We start from the raw sequence: 18104 nt of genomic DNA on the forward strand, positions 1-18104 counted from the left end.
GGCCCCCCTCCCCGTGGCGGGGGGCTCCATACTCAGTGTGGAGTCTGCTTGGGATTCTCTCCCTCTCCTTCTCCTTCTCCCCCTTCCCCACTCATTCTCTCTCTCTCTCAGAAAAATAAATACAATATTTATAAATAAATAAATGAATAAAAATAAAAACAGCAGTATACATTTTTTTGTGTTTGCATATATCATTGGTATGAGGCTGTTATCTCAGAACTCAGTTTCTGTCTCTGATTTTGTCTCTTTACTGCAAAACAGCAGACAGTGAAGCTCAGTATCCGGTATCAGCTCATCGTCAGAGCTAGGTTACTCTGACCCAGGGATTACGGTGATGATACAACAAAACTTATAATGTGGGGTCTCCTTCTCAGTGACTGCAGTTACTTTTTCTTATTTTGCAAATTCTCTAGAAGCAATAGTATGATGGTTAAGGCCACAACTCCTGAACGAGACTGACTGATTTCGAGCCTCATCTCCAACACCTATCACCTGTGTAATCTTGGGCAAATTACTTACCCTTTCTGTGCCTCAGATTTCCTTATCTATCAAAGGAGGATGGTGGAATCATTGTGCCTGCCTCATGGGTGGATTGAATGTGTCAATATGTGTCAGTGTTTAGGACAACAGGGCTCTGTACATGGGCCAGGTGTTGGCCATTGTCACTGACAGTCATCTATAGACTTGAATTTCATTTCTAATTTAAAAAGACCTTATTTTTTAAGACAGAAAAATAGTGCCTCATCATCTATTTTTCTCAGCTCTCAGAGGGCCACCGTGTTCTTTAAATCTTCCCTTCTGGAGGATTCTACACATCCATTCTGGTAAGGATGCTCTCAGTGCAGGTCTTCCATGGACTTTTCCAGCGAGCTAGAGGTCTGCATTGCAGCAACTTGCTACAATTAGCCCAGAATGGTTTATGGATGTTGTCTTTAAACAGTGTGATGCAAGTGGATTATTTGAACAGGCTGTAAAGTTTTAATTGGTGCAGCTGATAAACCTCTCCCCGCTCCCACCCCCTACAAACTGTTAGGTGTTTCATGTTGCACATTGCATAGTAAGATTAATTCCTGACTGAGCCTTTCCCTATTACTGTTGCCCCTTACAAATCTTTCTCCACAGGGCAGCCTGAGTGATCTTTTTCAAATGCAAATCAGATATGACACTTTTCTTCTGAAACCCTTCTAGTTCCTTCCTATTGCACTGAGACTACAATCCAGACTTCCCCAGCAGTACAAAGGCCCGCCTCACACCTATGCTTCAAGCACACTGGCCTCCTTTAGGGTTCAAAAACATGTCAACCTCCTTCTGAGACCAGGGTGCTTACCTTTGCTCCCCTCTGTCTGGAACATTCTTTCCTGGCTAGTCACAGGCTGACATTTTCTCATTCTTGGGGGCTCAGTTGAAGATATCACTCTCTTAAAGAGGCCTGCACAACCTCCCTGCCTTAAATGAGCACTGCCTTCCCCCACCATTGTCCTCTCCCTTAGCATATTGCTTATTTCCCTACTAGAACATTTCCCTATCTGTAATTATTTCCTTTCTTTATATGTTTGCATATTTTTTGCCCCCTTTCCTGCTAGACTATATACTTCCAGAGGCCTGTCTGGCTTACACTGTATCCTGAGTACTTAGCATAGAGAATCAAAGTGAAATGTACACAGTACACAGAAGGCTTAAGTAGGAGTATCTAGAACCAAATTCCCCATTTGATTTTGGTTTCTGCTTTCAATGTCCTTTGTTAATTCACTTGATTTTTTTTTCCAATAGAAAATAAAACAAGTCTCTGAGTTGTTAGTAAATTATGATATTTATTTTAGGCTTTGTTTATGCCCCTGAATAGGAGATGTAAACATTCTCTTGGGTCACAGAGTTTTCCTTATCTCCCCCCTGAAATGGGACATTCTGTGTCCTGCCTTAGGATCCTTTGTGAAAGGAAGCTGATTAACTAGAAGGAGGTAAATAAAGCAGTGGTCCTCAAAGTGTGATTCTCAGACCAGCAGCATCACTATCACCTGGGAACCTTTCAGAATGCAAGTTTTCAGGAGCCACACTAAACTTACTGAAGCCAACTGTGGGGGTGGGCGCCAGCAATCAGCGTTTTAACAAGCCCTCTATGTGATTCTGATGCACATTCTTAAGTTTCAGATCCCCTGAAATCAAAGTAAACTTTGTCAGAGAGGGATGGAAACATTGTAAGTTCTATGAATGTTTGTGCAACTCAGTAGCTTAGAAATATGTCACTAGCATCAACTGTAGGACAGGAATTGCTGGGGGTGCCTGGGATTCAGAGTTAAATCAGAAAGGATCCCAGTCTCGAAGAATTCACTGTCTGATGTGGAGAGAGTGGTAAGTACACAGTCTACTGTAATATATTATTGTGTGTGTTGGGACAGAGGAAAGCAGAAAGAGCTGAGGAAGCACAGGCAGGACTCTGTCAGTTGGGAATTCTCCAGAGTAGCATTGGGTAAAAATGTGTGGGATCCAGAGACAACTGGCCGGAGTTTAAGCCAACCTCCCCTATTTACCAGCTCTGTGGCCCTGGGTAAGTTACTCAGCCTCTGTGTGCCTCAGTTTCCTATCTTAAAAATAACAGTGATAATACTAGCTTAGCGTGGTTGTGCTGAAACAGATGAGTTCTAAAGCCGAAGCCCTTGGAACAGCGTGGGGTTCATCGTGAGCACTCAGTATTAACTGCTATCATCATCATCATCTGATTGCAAGCAGAGGCTTTCAGATGTACCTAATTCTAGAGGGCAGGTGAGTGAGGGTGAGGGGAGGTTATTTAGGCAAGGTTTCCTCTCTAAGTGATAGCCGATCTTGCTACTCAAAAAGCATAGTCCCTTCCCCAGCAGTGTTAGCATCATCTGGGGGCTTGTTAGGAATGAAGCACCTTGGGCCTCACCCCAGATTGACTGAATCAGAACCTGTGTTTTAACAAGAGGCACAGGTAATTTTTTTTTTTTAAAGCCAACTTTAAAAATGGAGAAACACTGGTGTAGAATAGTGATTTGGAGTCCCGGCTGCACCTCCCTGGCAAAGGCACTGAGGTCAGGAGACAACCCCTTGCAGGTCTGGGTTGTGGGGCTGTATGTTTGCAAGAGGAAGCAGTGGGAGAGGAGAGGAGCTGTGCAAAAGCAAGGCGCCGGGAGGAGGACGCAGCCTCAGCCTTTGGCAGGTTCGAAGCAGCAGTGAAGCCAGGACGGGGGTGTGCGGGGGGCTCAACATGGCCGCCATGAGGCAGCTAGAGGGTGGGGGAGCCGGTGCAGGTGGAGGCCCGGGAGGGATTTCTGAAAAAGGAGAGACTCAGAGGCAATGAAGGTGGAGAGGAGGAAATGAGTTTGAGGATTATCAGAAAATGGCTCCGGCTGAGCAGGACTACACGTCAGCATTGAGGAAGGCAGACAAGGTAAGCATGGTTTAGGGACTGAGTTTACAAAGCTACTCTTCAGAAGTTTTTGTTTAAAACCCTTTTTTAAGGGTTTCTGTCTGGTTCCGTTTTCCAAAGACTACCGAATGCTGAACCTTCTATTCTTATCCACATAGGGATTTCTTGCAACACACTCAAATAGCATTTGGGATTGTTCCCTGTGGACGAGGGTTTGGAGACAAAATGTCCTATCGGATCTCAGGAATCGTGGTGGTGTTTTTCCGTCTTTGTCCAATGTTTCCAGCCGTCTGTTCAATTACAGCAAAACTTCATTTCCTCAGATCCTTTACAGAATGAATCATTCCAAGCAAGTAAAGTTTTCAGGTAGCTGAGGGCTAATGTGTGATGTGAGGAAATATTTAAAATATACTGTTTTTGAGGATACACTTTAATGCATTTGTTTTCACCCTTCTTGTTTTGTTTTTAACAGTGGGAGCTTTTTTTTTCAAGTAGAAATATGGAATCCCAACATATAAAACAGAATAAAGAGTTACTTCAATTAAAAAAGAAAGGAGCAGACCAAGCCCATGGCACTTGCCTTTCGATTTATCCGTAATTTGTTCCCTGAGAGTCCTCCACAGATACCTTGCACCCTGTAAACAGTTTGAAAACCTTTGTTTTAAAATGAACTTATTCTCTACTGATTGCACAAACAGAAGAATCAAATGTAATTTTTTATGACTGGCGGCTTCATCATCAGTATCATTATTGCGATATGATTGAGTTGGTGCAAATAACTTCCGCTGCAAGTGACAAATCCAACAGTAATACCAGCAAAATTATGACTTTGTCGGCACAGGTCCCTGGGAAGTCTGCAAGCCCTGGTTGAGCATCAGGCATAGTTGCATCCAGGTGCTCAATGACTTCATCAGGGTCCATCCTCTCTCTCTCTCTCTCTCTCTCCCTCTAGGGATTATACCTCTCTCTGTTTCTCAATGTGTCAAAATTTAGCAGTATTCATTCCTGCCAAAGGAGCTCTGCGCTTGTGACTAACAAGATAATTTTGGCAGTCTCAGCTAAGATCCTTATAGGCCTTGGAACAGGGGCTCTCTTCCTCAGTCTCCATATATCACTTCTTGTGGCAAGACTCTTAATTACCCTGCCTGGGTCACCTGCTGACCCCTAAGGCCAGTGGACAGATAAGTCATTGTGATTGACACTTCCTCCAGAATCCTATAGGATGGGCCAGCTATCACAAGGATGCTGTGCAGACCACAGCAATATGTCTACTACAGTGCTGCAGGCTCCTTTAAAAAAAATCCTGAATTTATACTGTATGCCAGGCACTGTTGCAGCAACCAAAGATGAGACACAGAAAACAACCAGACCGGAGCATGCAGGGCATATGCATAAACCACAGACTAATGTAATGAGTTGTGACCAAGGGGAATATACAAAATGTTCTGAGAGAAATGCACATTGACTGACTAGACAAGCAGTTAATTGTGCCAGAGGAAATCAGGAAAGACTTCACATAGGAGGTGATATTTGATGGCCTTTGCATGATGGAGAAGGAGAAAGTAGTATCTGGGGTGGAAGGAACAGAACACGGAAAGGTATTGAGGTACAAATGAGGTTGGGCAGTCAGAGGTGAAGAGTTAGGGCTGTACACTTGGCAACAGAATTGACTTTCTTTCCTCAGTTTATCCACACACCCCCTCCCCATTTACCCCTACCTCCTGTTCTCTCCTTCCCCCAGGAGAGGTATTTCCCTAGCAAAAGCTGGAGAGATGGTGTATATCCATGGCTGCTCTCCCCCAGACTGCAGACCTGCAGTCTCTAAGATCCTCAGGGCAGCACCACCCCCTGCTTTAATGACCACTTACCCCACTGCCCCCCACCGAAAGATCATCCCCTTCTTCCTCTCTTCATCTCTTCTTTCTTGGGTTCTGTTTTTCCTGTTGTTGCTTCTATAATTTTCAGCCTTCTTATGAAAAGAATGATCACAACTTTTAAAGACCATCAACCAATCAGAGTATTTCTTTAGAAAGACCATCAACCAATCAGAGTATTTCTTTAGCCCAGTGATTTTTTTTTTTTTTTCAACCCATGCTACACAGGACAGTAACCTGGAGAGCTTGTAAAATTTTCCAGGGTGCAGGCTCCACCCCCAGAGACTGTGATTCACTGGGTTGGGTAGTGCCTGAATTTCAGTAAGTTGTAAAGTTCCCCCACGTGACTCTATGCAGTTTGAGAACCCCTTCTTCATTCTATGCACAGAGTGCATCATGTATTCACTGGGGCTTTGGAACCTTCTCATGGGAGCCTGTTCATGGTTCCCCTGCCTGAAGGTCCTGTGATAGCAGAAGGCTTGTCCCTTGATGGTCACCAAGACTTTGCTGTGGTCAGATTTAATGAGATAGTCCCAGGATTGTTACACTGTTGTCTTGCTCATGAAAATTATGTTTTAGCCTTCCGGACATCAAATTTTGCAAGTCAGTGTCGAGTATAGAAAAGATTATGTCACTTGAGAGCAGCACATTCAGTAATTTTAAAGGTCAGAGACCAAACGTGGAAATTAGCTTTCAGCTATAGAAATACACTGAATCACACACAACAGAAAACATGGTCTTATGGCATACTGGCTATTGACACATATATAAATTAGTCCATTAGATGTACCAATACTGATATCTCAAGTGCTTATAATAATAGCCCTCATTTATGAAGTGTCTACTTTATGACAGACACTAACTATACTGCAAGGTAGTTTACCTCAAATCCTCATGATAATGCTGCAAGTAGAAACCTCAGGCTCATAAAAGGAAGGGAATGTACCCGGGGTAATGCAGTCACAATGCTAGAGCTAGGATCCCACGCCAGACCATCTGAGCAAAAACTCCCATCCCTAGGGGCGCCTGGGTGGCTCGGTCGGTTAAGCGTCTGTCTTTGGCTCATCTCATGATCTCAGGGTCCTGAGATGGAGCTCAGCAGGGGAGTCTGTTTCTCCCTCTCCTTCTGCCCCTCCCCCTGCCATGTGCGCTTGTGCGCGCTCTCTCTCCCCCCCCCTTCCTACTCTCCTTCTCCCCTCCTCTATCCCTCCCTTTCCCTCCAAAATAAATAAATATTAAAAAAAAAATCCAAACCTCCCATCTTTATATCACAAACTCCTTATCAATGACAACAGTGTGCATGCAGGGAGCATGCTGTCCTGTGATAGGTGGCCAGGCGCAGGATTCTCCCTGCGTAGGAGAATCTGTCCCCAGAACCCTTACACACTGAGTATTATTTTCTTTTTACAGACTATTGCCGATTTGACAAGTGAAATATGATGATGGCTGGTGTTAATTTGTTGTTGTTTTCTCAGGTGTTGTTTCTGATCAATTTCCTCATTTTGGATTATCTGACTTGAGTGCATTGTATTGGGAGTAATTCAAAAGACAAGGATGGGTTGGTTTGTCTCTTTGAACTTTTAAGCTGGGGAAGGGGAAAAGAATCCTAAGCTTTTGAGTTCTGATTTTAGTGTTTATGTATGTATCAGTCATTGAAGCAGAGAAGAACAAATTCCCAGTCACTCTCATCAAAAGATTACAAAGCATGTTTTGTTTCTTTTTTTCAGTTGGTCAAAAATTGTGTCTGCTGTTTTGCATTTGGGAGCAAAACTGAACTCACTAGCAAAATGTCTGTTTTGATAAATCGAGAACAAAAGGACCAAAACTAATGACTTCCACAATGGAAGGTGCTGTGGGAAATATAATATAGAATAGTGGAATCAGGTGCGTGTTTACGATGATTCTGTGTATCCATCTGATGGGGAGTATAAATAGTTTTCTTTACACAAAGGGACCCAGGAAATAGTGAATCAGAGAATAATTGACTTGTCTTGGTATGTTTGTGAACGTACATTTTTATCTGATGGCAAATACGCTGTTGGCCTTTGAGTCAGTCACCCACCATAGAATTTCCTCAGCCTCATATGCACCAAGATTGAGTGCCCATCCTCCCCCAAGAAAACATTTCAAATTAGCATTAATCAGCCAATGTTGTATTTGGGGCCCTATGTGAAAGCCACCTACTGCAGCTGAATGCCATTCAGCAGACAAGAAGTGATTTGCAATATAATTTAAATTAAGAGTTGGTTTCCTTTCCCATTTAGAACACACCAGTATGGAAAACTGATTGTCAGACATTCTGGTGATGTGCATCAACTTGGCTATTCACTCAGAAAATGAAGTTTCCTGAGACACGGGCACATTTAATTTATTTTTTTTTTTCCTTGTGAAGTTAACTTAAGCTTTTTAAATACAATGACTACCCAAACCACAGAAAAATGAACACCATTAATTTTAATGCTCATAATGTAATGGAAGGAGATTATATTTAGTTGGGATTTTGTCCCCTTTAATAGAATGTTTATTTGCCCCTCTCCTTACAAGTTAATTATTATTTTCCTCCCATAATATTCTGTTTATATCTGAGCTCCCTAACAGCGTGTCTGTTAATGTCTTCAGTTTATGATTTGCTGGTGAATCTATCATTTTGCAGTGTCTATCACTAAAACATCAATAGCCTGGCAGTGTGCTGAGTGAATATGCGGCTGGTAGGAATGCAGTGGGTTCCTTACAGAACCCTCTCATCTATTTTTATAAAACATTTAGTTTTAGTAGAGTTTCTTTTTTATGCTTTGGTTGGGATATTGAATGACTTTTCAGTGAATTATATAGTAGTCAGTTAAGAATTGGTAACTTTTCCTCTTACCATTCAGGTATTTACTTTTAATTCATCTTTTTAATCACTTAATGGGCACTAAGAGCTTACCCCGCTTATGCAAATAGTGTGCTAAGTGATAGGGATTAAAAATAATTGAGATGAAGTCCCCATCTTCGTAGACCTCCTAGTTTTGAGCAGGAATCTCCACGCATTAAGATGAGGGGTACAAGCGAATTGGGAATTGGGTCTAAGGTAATAGAGGGTGTGAAGGAGGGAGCTTTCCCTGGAGAGGGGGCCTCCAAGGAAGACTTGGCAGAACAGGAGATGCTAGTGCTATAGATCCTGCAGAGCTAGGCACTGAGTTCTTCAAGTTGGCAGTGGGATGATGAGCGAGGATGGGACAAGGCAGTACAGGCGGAGGGAAGACTGAATACAAAGTAGGGGAGCAAGCCTTTGGCTGGAACCTACTCTATGCTATTTAAATAAGAATAATATAAGCTGGCATTCACGTGTTCACCATTTGCCACACACTGTTCCGAATTCTTATATCTGCAAACTCAAGTAAGCCTTGAAGTTGGTATTATCTGCATCCCCTTTTAGAAATTAAAATTTAGAGAGATTTGGTAACTATATCACACAGTTGATAGGATCAGGACCAAGGCTGAAACACAGGTGTTTTCACTCCAAAGCCTACAGGTTCAAATATTATGCTTTGTGGCTTCTTTGCCCTTTAGAGACTTCAGTGCCTCTGTGCAGACAAGACGTGCTAATAATGACTGGCATTCGGGACTGTGTCTAAGTGGGGATGATCACGGTACCTATCACATGTGAAGAGGATTAAGTGAGATATGAAATATATGAAATGCTTAGAACAATGCCTGGTACATTCTAAAGCGTTTGTTAACTGTTGGTATTATGATGATTAGTGTCTTAGAAGTAGTAGAGCCCAATAATACTTAGGAATGCAATAGTACTTAGGAATTCAAACCACTTAGGGGCATTGCAGAGGGCATGGGTCAAGAAACACTTCATGTCCTTGGTGGCATTTGATGTAGATCTGGCTGGCTTAATGGTAGAATTCCTACAGATAGGACCTGGGGACAAGGGGAGTATTTTAGCAAGAGAGAATAGAACACAGAAATGCAGGTAGACTGGAAAACTCCATCATACTTGAGAAAAGTAAACTAATTTGATGAAACCAGAAGGTCTGCAAAGAGAAGCAGGGAAAGCAAGATTTAACAGATAAGTACAAGACCTGGGGACAGGGGGAGTATTTTAGCAAGAGAGAATAGAACACAGAAATGCAGGTAGACTGGAAAACTCCATCATATTTGAGAAAAGTAAACTAATTTGGTGAAACCAGAAGGTCTGCAAAGAGAAGCAGGGAAAGTAAGATTTAATAGATAGGTACAAGTTATCTACAACTAATGATATTTGCTGAGTGTTTGGCATTGGGTTTTTTTGTATTAGTCATTGTAAAAATTTTCCTAGGGTCATAAACTCATTTTTCTTTTCCATTTGAAGAAAACTGAGATTCAAAGAAGTCCTATAACTTGCTTAAAGTCATCCAGCTAACCAGTGGACTTGAACCCAGGTCCACGTTACTTAAAGTATCATGCTTTTTGGACCACACCGCCCTTTAAATTTGGAGCTTTGACCTTTCTAACACATCATGAAAATTTATGGAGTAATGTTTTTGTACTGAAAGGAGTAGGAAAGAAAAGTAAGAAAAAGTCAACCTGTTCTTCATAGAGTTCTGCATATTAATCACGATAGCCCAACATTTTCCCAGTTATAGCCTGTGTCAGCTTCCATTAAGATGGAAAGAACTGGGGGCGCCTGGGTGGCTCAGTTGTTAAGCGTCTGCCTTCGGCTCAGGTCATGATCCCAGGATCCTGGGATCGAGCCCCGCATCGGACTTCCTGCTCGGCCGGGAGCCTGCTTCTCCCTCTGCCACTCCCCCTGCTTGTGTTCCCTCTCTCGCTGTGTCTCTCTCTGTCAAATAAATAAATAAAATCTTAAAAAAAAAAAGATGGAAAGAACTGGTGTCTCTGAGTCCCCATGCGCACACACACCCTCAGGTTTCCTAGTTGTGTGTCCCTGTTATAACACATACCATAGGTAATATCCCATCTCTGGAATAAGAGCTAATGGTTAAGAGTTTGGGCCTTGAGGAGGGTGCCAGCCCCAGAACCTCAGCTCTGCCCTGCGTAACAGTGGTCACCAACGAGATTCTCTGTGTTTTTGTTTCCTTCTGTGTTTAGTGATGATAATAATAGTACCTATATCAGTAGGTTGCTGCTAGGAATAAATGGATTAATATATATAAAGACTAAAAACTGTACTTAAAGTGCTATTACCATTCATTAATATTAGCATTATTATTGTCATTATTATGCCTTATATCCCACGTCTCTTTAAATAAAGAACCAAGACAGGCTCTGTTGGTGAGGGCGAGGGAAAGGTGTTTCTTCATATGTTCCTAAAGAGACTGTAAAATTATACAGCCTTCGTGGATGGTAATTTGACAATATCTATCAAAATAGAAAATGTTTTCTTAGCCCAATAATTTCATTCTGGGTGTTTGTCCTACAAATAGATTCATACCATGTGTGCCTTTTGAATTTTACCCCATGTGTGGATAACCTAGTCCAGATTTTTAAAGTACAGACTGATGGATGTTATTCTTTGTACCCTCCACATAGTCTAGCACAACACTAGGCACAGAGATGCTGAAACTTCCCTTTTGTTTATCGGCTCAGTTCCTCGGGATCTCTGTGCCTGAGGCCCACCTCCATGCACCACACGCACTAGGATGGCACTTCATGCTGAGCAGCTCACCCCAGACTCCACTGTGATACTAACTTTGTACTTCATCCTCCTTTCTCCTTTGTCGGTTTGCTTTCAAAATGACAGAGACTTCTTTCATTGCAGCTATGTCCTTGGCTTTTCTCGATGACGATTCCTGACTCGTGGCCCTGGCAGTCTTGGGGAAACATTGTCCAGTTTCTTCAGTCCAGACCTTGGAGCCTCCTTTTTCTCAGCATCACCCCCACCCAGTTGACCGAACTTTCTAGGACACATGTGAGTAAAATACTGGATTCTTTGATGAAAATAATTCAAATCATCACCTCCTCACACTACATCCTCTACTTTTGAGAGTGTTTTTATTTCTCTCAAATGCTATTCCCATTCTCTCCCTTTCTGGAACTAGCTGTCTGCCTATAGTTAATACTCTCACATTCATTATTCGTTTAATCATGGACTTGTTCAAGGAGGTGGTTGCCAGTAGAATCTGAGAACTGAAAGGCACACGCCTTTGTTCTCCTCCTGTGTGGTTCCATTCAGGGTTACTTGTCTCTGACTCAGACTGGAGACTAAATGGATTAGAATAAAACCAATTTAAGGGAAAAAAGAAATGTTCACAGACACAGAAATAGAGATTCCTGCTATCTTGGCTGCCTACGATCTGCAGACCTCACCAAGGAATTTAAAAAGTAATGTTTCTTATCATAAGTGACAGAAATATGCTGCTTTCTGCATCAGTAGATATGAAGATTAAAGGGTCTGACCGTATTAAACAATTTTGCACAGCACCAGGCACTCTGGGCTCTGCTCTCTCTGCCTTATTACCCTTCATCTTGTGGCTATTTCAGGCCCAATTTAAGAATACAATGCAGTCTGGCTTTGAAAATTGACATCCTTTAATTTAAACTGTCTTGTGGGAGAATTAAGAAATTATGGAACAATTATTTGCCCTCAGTTGAAAGCTGGATGGCATCCTGAGATCCTTGTACATTAGCCATTTGAATTGATGAAGTCACATAATTGAATTACACTTTTGCCCCCATAATATCTTGTGACAAATATGTTGGCGTCGTGTGTTAGGAAAATGCTCCCATAAAAACAGAGTAGGGGTTGGGGTTGGACATTGACTTGGGTGTCAAAGAAAACCGCCAAGCAGAGTAGGCGGACGCTTTGAGATTTTGCGTCGTGGGAGGTTGATTAGCAGAGCAAGCCGTTCCATCTGGAGTTTAAATGGAAGTTCATAGGTCACAACTGTATGCATGATATGGGGGAAGTATGCATGCCCAGTCTCCCTTGGCATTATCCTTCAACATTCAGCTTAGAGTCTATTACTCATTCTCAAAGCTTTTTTTTTTTTTTTTTTTAAATCACCCCCCTCCGCCGTGAACAAAAATGCTGGGTTTGGTGTACCTTCCTTTGTCCTGCATGCTTTCCCATATATGCTTCAATCATGGCACCTCCCACAATGATGACAGGTCTCCTTTACCAGCAATGTGGTTGAGCTAGGAACCGTGTCCCAACTCACCTGGCAGGGAATGGCGCTCAGCAAGTATTTGTGGAATGAGGTATTATTTGGAAGTCTCAGTGGTTTCATCCCTAAACTCAATTTTCTTTTGTAGAATGAGAATCAGAAGGAGGTGAAGTCTGTGCATAATTTTTGAAGCAGTGTTCTTAAGTAGGGGTTTTTATACCACTTATGTCATTAGACCATGGAGGATTTATTAAACACCAACTCTATCCATTTAACAAATGTTTATTAGATGCCTATTATATACAAAAGCTAGGGTGGGTGCTGAGGGGGAAAAGTTACCAAAAACAAAAACGAAAAACAAAGTATTTCCTATTTAGAGAAGCTCAAAATCCAGTTGGGTAGATTAGAGAGGTCAGTTTAGGGAAGAACTAGCAGGGGGCTGCTATAGAGTCCAGGACTCATGAAGAGGGGATGGTACATTCCACTTGATTCCTTTCTGAAGTTTGTACTGCCCTTGGACAGTCCTGCCCCTCAGCAACCCCCCGCTTCCCACACACACATCATCCATTTTGGAACCCAGCGGAGAAGAAAACTCTGAGACTAATGTCCTGTGGGTCAAGCTGGATTGTGCCTTTCGTTTGAAAAATCCTCTAAGGAGAGAGATTTTAAAGCACTCTTCTCCCTGCCTCACCCCCACCCCCACCCCAGCTTCCAGCTTCCCACCACACTGTGCAGCCTCCTGGGTCTTTGCATTCTTTGTCTGTTCTGCGTCGCATAAGAATCTCGCTCTCTTTTTAAAAGCTCTTTCCCTTTTCTTTACCTTTATCAAAGAACACTTTTGGAGCTTTAAAACCCAACTACAGTTCTCCTCCTGAATACTTCTGTGTGGAAGGGATTAATCAAGTCTGTCAAACATTGAGCTGTAAAACCTTTAATATTTCTAAAAGGTTTAAAGCCGGCGTATTTATCACATGCATCGTTGAGAATAATCTTTCTTTTTATTAAAAAAATGCTCACTGTAAAATATTATGGTGATGAGCACATTGGGCGCAAGGCTCATGCAGGGGCCCAGTTGTGATGTTGGAATGGAGATTCTGGTAGGATCTTCCTGTGACATCACTCCCCTAGAGATACCCGTCATCTACCGCACATCCTATTCATATGAATGTTTTATATTGTGGAATTCTAGAATCTTGGTGTTCAAAGGGAAAGGAAAGTAGGAGAAAGGAAATGATTTTTGTTGAGGGCTGCTATGTGTCAGGTATTGGGTCTGCATACTTTAAGGGGGTTGCCACATTTTAGTTTTCACAACAATTTTTTTAAAGATTTATTTATTTGAGAGAGAGAGTGTGCGCAGGTGCGAGCTGGAGAGGGGCACAGGAAGAGAAGCTCAAGCAGAGTCCCTGCCGAGCATGGAGCCTGATGCAGGGCTCCATCCCAGGACCCTGAGATCATGACCTGAGCTGAAACCGAGAACCGGATGCTCAACTGACTGAGCCACCCAGGTGCCCCTTCACAACCAATTTTTATAGTAGGCATTATCGCAGCTGATTTATAGACAAGGAAGCTAAGATTCAAAAAGTGAAGCAAAATTCTCAAGATCACATAAATACTCATTTGCAAATCAGGGACTTGACCATAAGGGACTTGACCAGACAGGGACTTGTCTAAGTCTTTCATTTTGTTTTAGTGGCAAATGCCTGGCAAGTGCTTAACACAGGGTAGGTAGCCAACTAAGGGTTGCCAAAGTGGTTGGGACTGTTAGTATTAAGGTTCCTGAGGACTTTTAAAGAAAGCTCTTTCTCCCCTACAGTTAGAGAGGCAGTGGAGATTGTTAGACATGATTCTGAGAACCTGAGATGTATGTTTTAAGACGTTTAGTCCACCGGTGGTAGAGTTTCCCTTAGAGAGGGACTCACTCATCTTTTTATTAATATAACTTGAACAAACACTGTATTTCATTACTTATTTATAAAATACTTTCACATGACTCTCCAGCCTTGTGAGGTAACAGCAGCCCTTACTGCCATTTTACAGATGGGGGAACTGAGGCCCAAAGACATGCTGAGTCATGCTGCCCGGGTCACTCAGCTAGAAGCAACTGACTCATGTTCAAACTTCTCTTCTGGTGCCAAAGCCACAATCTTTCTACTATACTATAATATTTTTAAACCATTCGATTATTCCTAAGAATTAAAAAAACATAGTTTTGAAGCTTGAGAAGACCCAGAGAGGCCCATCAGCCTTGCTTTCCAGATTTAACAAATGAGGCCCCGATACAGAAAGTAATGACAGAAGCCCCATGCTCTGTGTGGGATAACACAGAAGAAGGATAGATTCAGTCAGCTGGGGAAGGGGTCCTAGGACCCCGGGAAGGCTGCAGTGGTGGGGGGGGGGGGTTGACTCTTGATGACGTCCTGAGAGGAGAAGAAAGGAGGCTCATGGAAGAAAATTCCACAAGTGATACTAACACGGAAGAAAGGCAAGATTCTGTGGCAAAATGACAACGTGGTGGTCCCATGGGCGGAGGCCCTTCAAGGAAGCTCCAGTTTGTTGTTTCAGGATAATTAGGTGTGTACTTGCATCCTCAGACTGCCACCACGGCACTGCACACATGTGTAATTAAACCCCGCCGGCCAGGCCCATGTCTACCTCAAGCTCCAGCTTTGCCTCAGAGCAAGCGACCAAAAGGGAAGGCCCTGAGGCTGGGGAGATGTACAGTTTCAACCTCACCTCTCCTGTGAACACACCTGTCTGTGTTCACCACAGGTATGGGGAGAAAATCAAAGATAAAACGATTTAGAAGGAAGAACAGTTTGCTGCTCCCAGGTTACTGCGAAGGTAACAGGCCCATTTCTGGAACTCTTTTGGGTGGGTGAGATGCTTCCCTGGTTTACATTTGGCAAACTGTAATTAGCATGAGCAGAAGAGAAACAACTGTGCTGGAGCTCCACTTTCCTCTGCACAACAGCCTCTGTTCTGAAGGGCGGGCCCCAGCACTGGGTTTTCTTTCATGGGGAGGCAGGTACCGATGCCCTAGGTAACTAAGACGCACGTGTTTGGGGGGTAGAGGGCAGAGGCCAGTGGATGATCTACTTCAGATGGCCAAGTGGGCCTCACTTAAGCTCCAGCCAGTTAAAATCATGGGGCTCTTGTCTAGTTTCATTTACTCCATAAACACGCACGAACCCATACCCAGGTAAGCCCCACTCTATGCCAAACGCTAGATTGGATGCTGCAGGCTGCAGAGGACTCATGCCTGTGTGAATAGGCATGCCGGTCAAAGGCAGATTCATGGCAGGATACACAAAGAACCAGCTGAGGCTTTTTGGTTTGGGAACCTTTGAGTAAATCAGACACTATTGTTAAGATAAGTAATGCTATAGCTGCCTTAACCAATAACCCTTCCCAACCTAATATTCAACACAAAGTGTATTGTTGCACTTAACACAGCCATTCAGGGACACAGATGTTTTTCTATCTTCTGTAAGCCATCATCATCTTCAACATGTGGCCTCTAAGGTCTCTGCAGGAGGGGACAAGAGAGAGGAAAATCGTACTTGGGAAATTTTGAGGGGCATTTTTTGGAAGTGGCATATGTCACTTCCACCCACCTTCTGCTGGCCAGAGGTCAGTCATATACTGCCCCAATGTAATAGTAAAAGGGTCTGAGAAATGTAGCTTAGCCATGTGTCCAGGATAAAAATGAAACCACTTAGATCAATACGTAGTCTTGTCTTGGCATGTTCCCTTAAACTGAGTCCCTATTCAAATAAATGCAAGATCATCTAAAAGACTGCTCTTCACTAGCACTTGAGGGGAACTTTCCAGGAAAGATGACCCTCCAGTGCAGGATGGAAACTCTGCTGGTGAGAATTTAATTAATATAATTTAATTAATATAAATTATCTGGAAGAGCCTAAAATAAACTCTTGACCCCAGAATTCCTCTTCTAGTATTTAGCCTAAAAAGAGAGATTACAAAGATTTGTGAACAAGTAAGTTTACTTCCACATTACTTGGAATTTTGAAAAAGTATAAATCTAAATTTCCAAAAATGAGGAGAATGTTTCCCTGAAGTTTTTCACATTCAAATAATATAATCATTAAATAGAATGTATTTCTATTCTAAAGAAGTTTAGTGTTTTTAATGGCATATGGACATGAAGGTAGGCTTCAGAACTTTGTACAATAAGATTCCAATTTTGTTGCAAACACATCATAGACACCTAAAAAGGACAAAACACAGTGCATTAAGATATGAGTGAATTTCTCTGTATAGTAGGATAAGGAGGAATTTTATTTCTCTCTATATTTTGTTCTTCTAAGTCAGATATTATGAGTATGCATAGTTTTTGTAAATATAAAACAATTTTTTTTAAGTGAACTACAAAGAGGAATAGCTTTGGACCAGGACTGACTCAGATTGGGGAGAATTATCCCAAATATTTCAGGAGGGAACAGGCAAAGAGTGTGTGCAAGCCATGTCCTAGAATTGTCAAGTGCAGAGGTGAACAGTGGACTGGAGACCAGAAGATATCCTAAAGGAGATTTACAAATGCAAATTAAGGGGGCCCACAACATTTTCCTCAACTGGGCTAGAGAACACACAAGTCTCGACTGTAACGGGCTTTCAAAACTGGAAAATGGAACTGATTTTAAAAAGTTCAGGAATAGGGCAATGTTTTCAAGTCCTGGCTGGCTTACTAACTGTGTGGCTTTCGGCATATGCCTTAACCATTCTGAGCCTCACTTCAAAAATGGAAATAATATCACCTTATTTATAATATTGCTGTGACATTAACTAACATATTTTCAAATATTTGACATATTTCAAATATTTGACCAGGGAGACAAAATATAAAGGGCTTCAATAGTTGGATCTGTGAACACACTCTTTGAATAACTAGAAAACAAGGTAAGGATGGGATTGTGGTGTGGTGTTATTGACAGTATTGACCAATACCTTTTATTAGCTGTGACCTTTTAGCATTCAAGCAGACAAGAGGGACCCAATCCAGCCTGGCAACTCCCACCAACCACAAAGGGGTGTACTTTATGTTAAAGCCCCTTCCTCATTGCAGCTTTTCATAATCCTCCCCAGGCTTTGTTCCCAACCTCTATCCCTACCCCCAGGGAACCATAAAAGGATCACCTGGAGTCCCTGACACTGTGACACTCACCTAAAATTTGGGGATGCTCTGTTCTTTGCATATTCACCTTGGCATCCAGGCAGTCAAGGTCCACTCCATGTCTAGCCTGCATATCAACTAGGAGAAAGGTGGTATGTCCTCAATGAAATCCTCTAAGATAAATATACAAGAAAAATATTCAAAGGCAAAGGCATTATGGATTCTTTTCAGATGATTCTGGGTAAGGAGCTCGCAGGCAGGGTCCCTGCAGCACACTACAGAATCAAGGAGAGGAAAGTCAGCCCCAGAAGCTATGACTTCGCTTCAGGCTTAGTCAGCTCGGGCTGCTATAACAAAAATACCATAGCCTGAGGGGGGCTTAAACAACAGACATTTATTCTTCACAGTTCCGGAGGCTGGAAGCCCCAAATCAAAGTACTGGCAAATTCAGTCTCTGGTGAGAGCCCATTTCCTGGTTTGTAGTGGACATGTCCTTGTATCCTCACATGGCAGAGAAAACAAAGAGAAGATGTCAGCTCTCGTGGCTCTTCTTAGAAGGGCACTAATCCCATTCGCAAGGGCTCCACCCTCATGGCCTAATTACTGCTCAAAGC

The 18104-nt window shown here is 42.5% G+C and overlaps 1 protein-coding gene across 7 annotated transcripts in view; it reads left to right on the forward strand.

Moving 5' to 3' along the window:
• Positions 1–18104, forward strand: part of DAB1 (DAB adaptor protein 1) — a 1108242-nt gene that overhangs the window by 308215 nt on the left and 781923 nt on the right. For 5 of the 7 annotated variants that reach the window (XM_078073083.1, XM_078073086.1, XM_078073089.1 and 2 more), the window contains one exon: positions 11015–11164. The gene's annotated coding sequence lies outside the window, so the exon portion shown is untranslated. Of the gene's footprint in view, positions 1–6989; positions 7147–11014; positions 11165–18104 lie in introns of all 7 variants that reach the window. The other 2 variants (XM_078073084.1, XM_078073085.1) reach the window with 1 other exon arrangement.

Source organism: Halichoerus grypus, chromosome 5 (genome assembly GCF_964656455.1).
Source record: "Halichoerus grypus chromosome 5, mHalGry1.hap1.1, whole genome shotgun sequence".
Taxonomy (NCBI): domain Eukaryota; kingdom Metazoa; phylum Chordata; class Mammalia; order Carnivora; family Phocidae; genus Halichoerus; species Halichoerus grypus.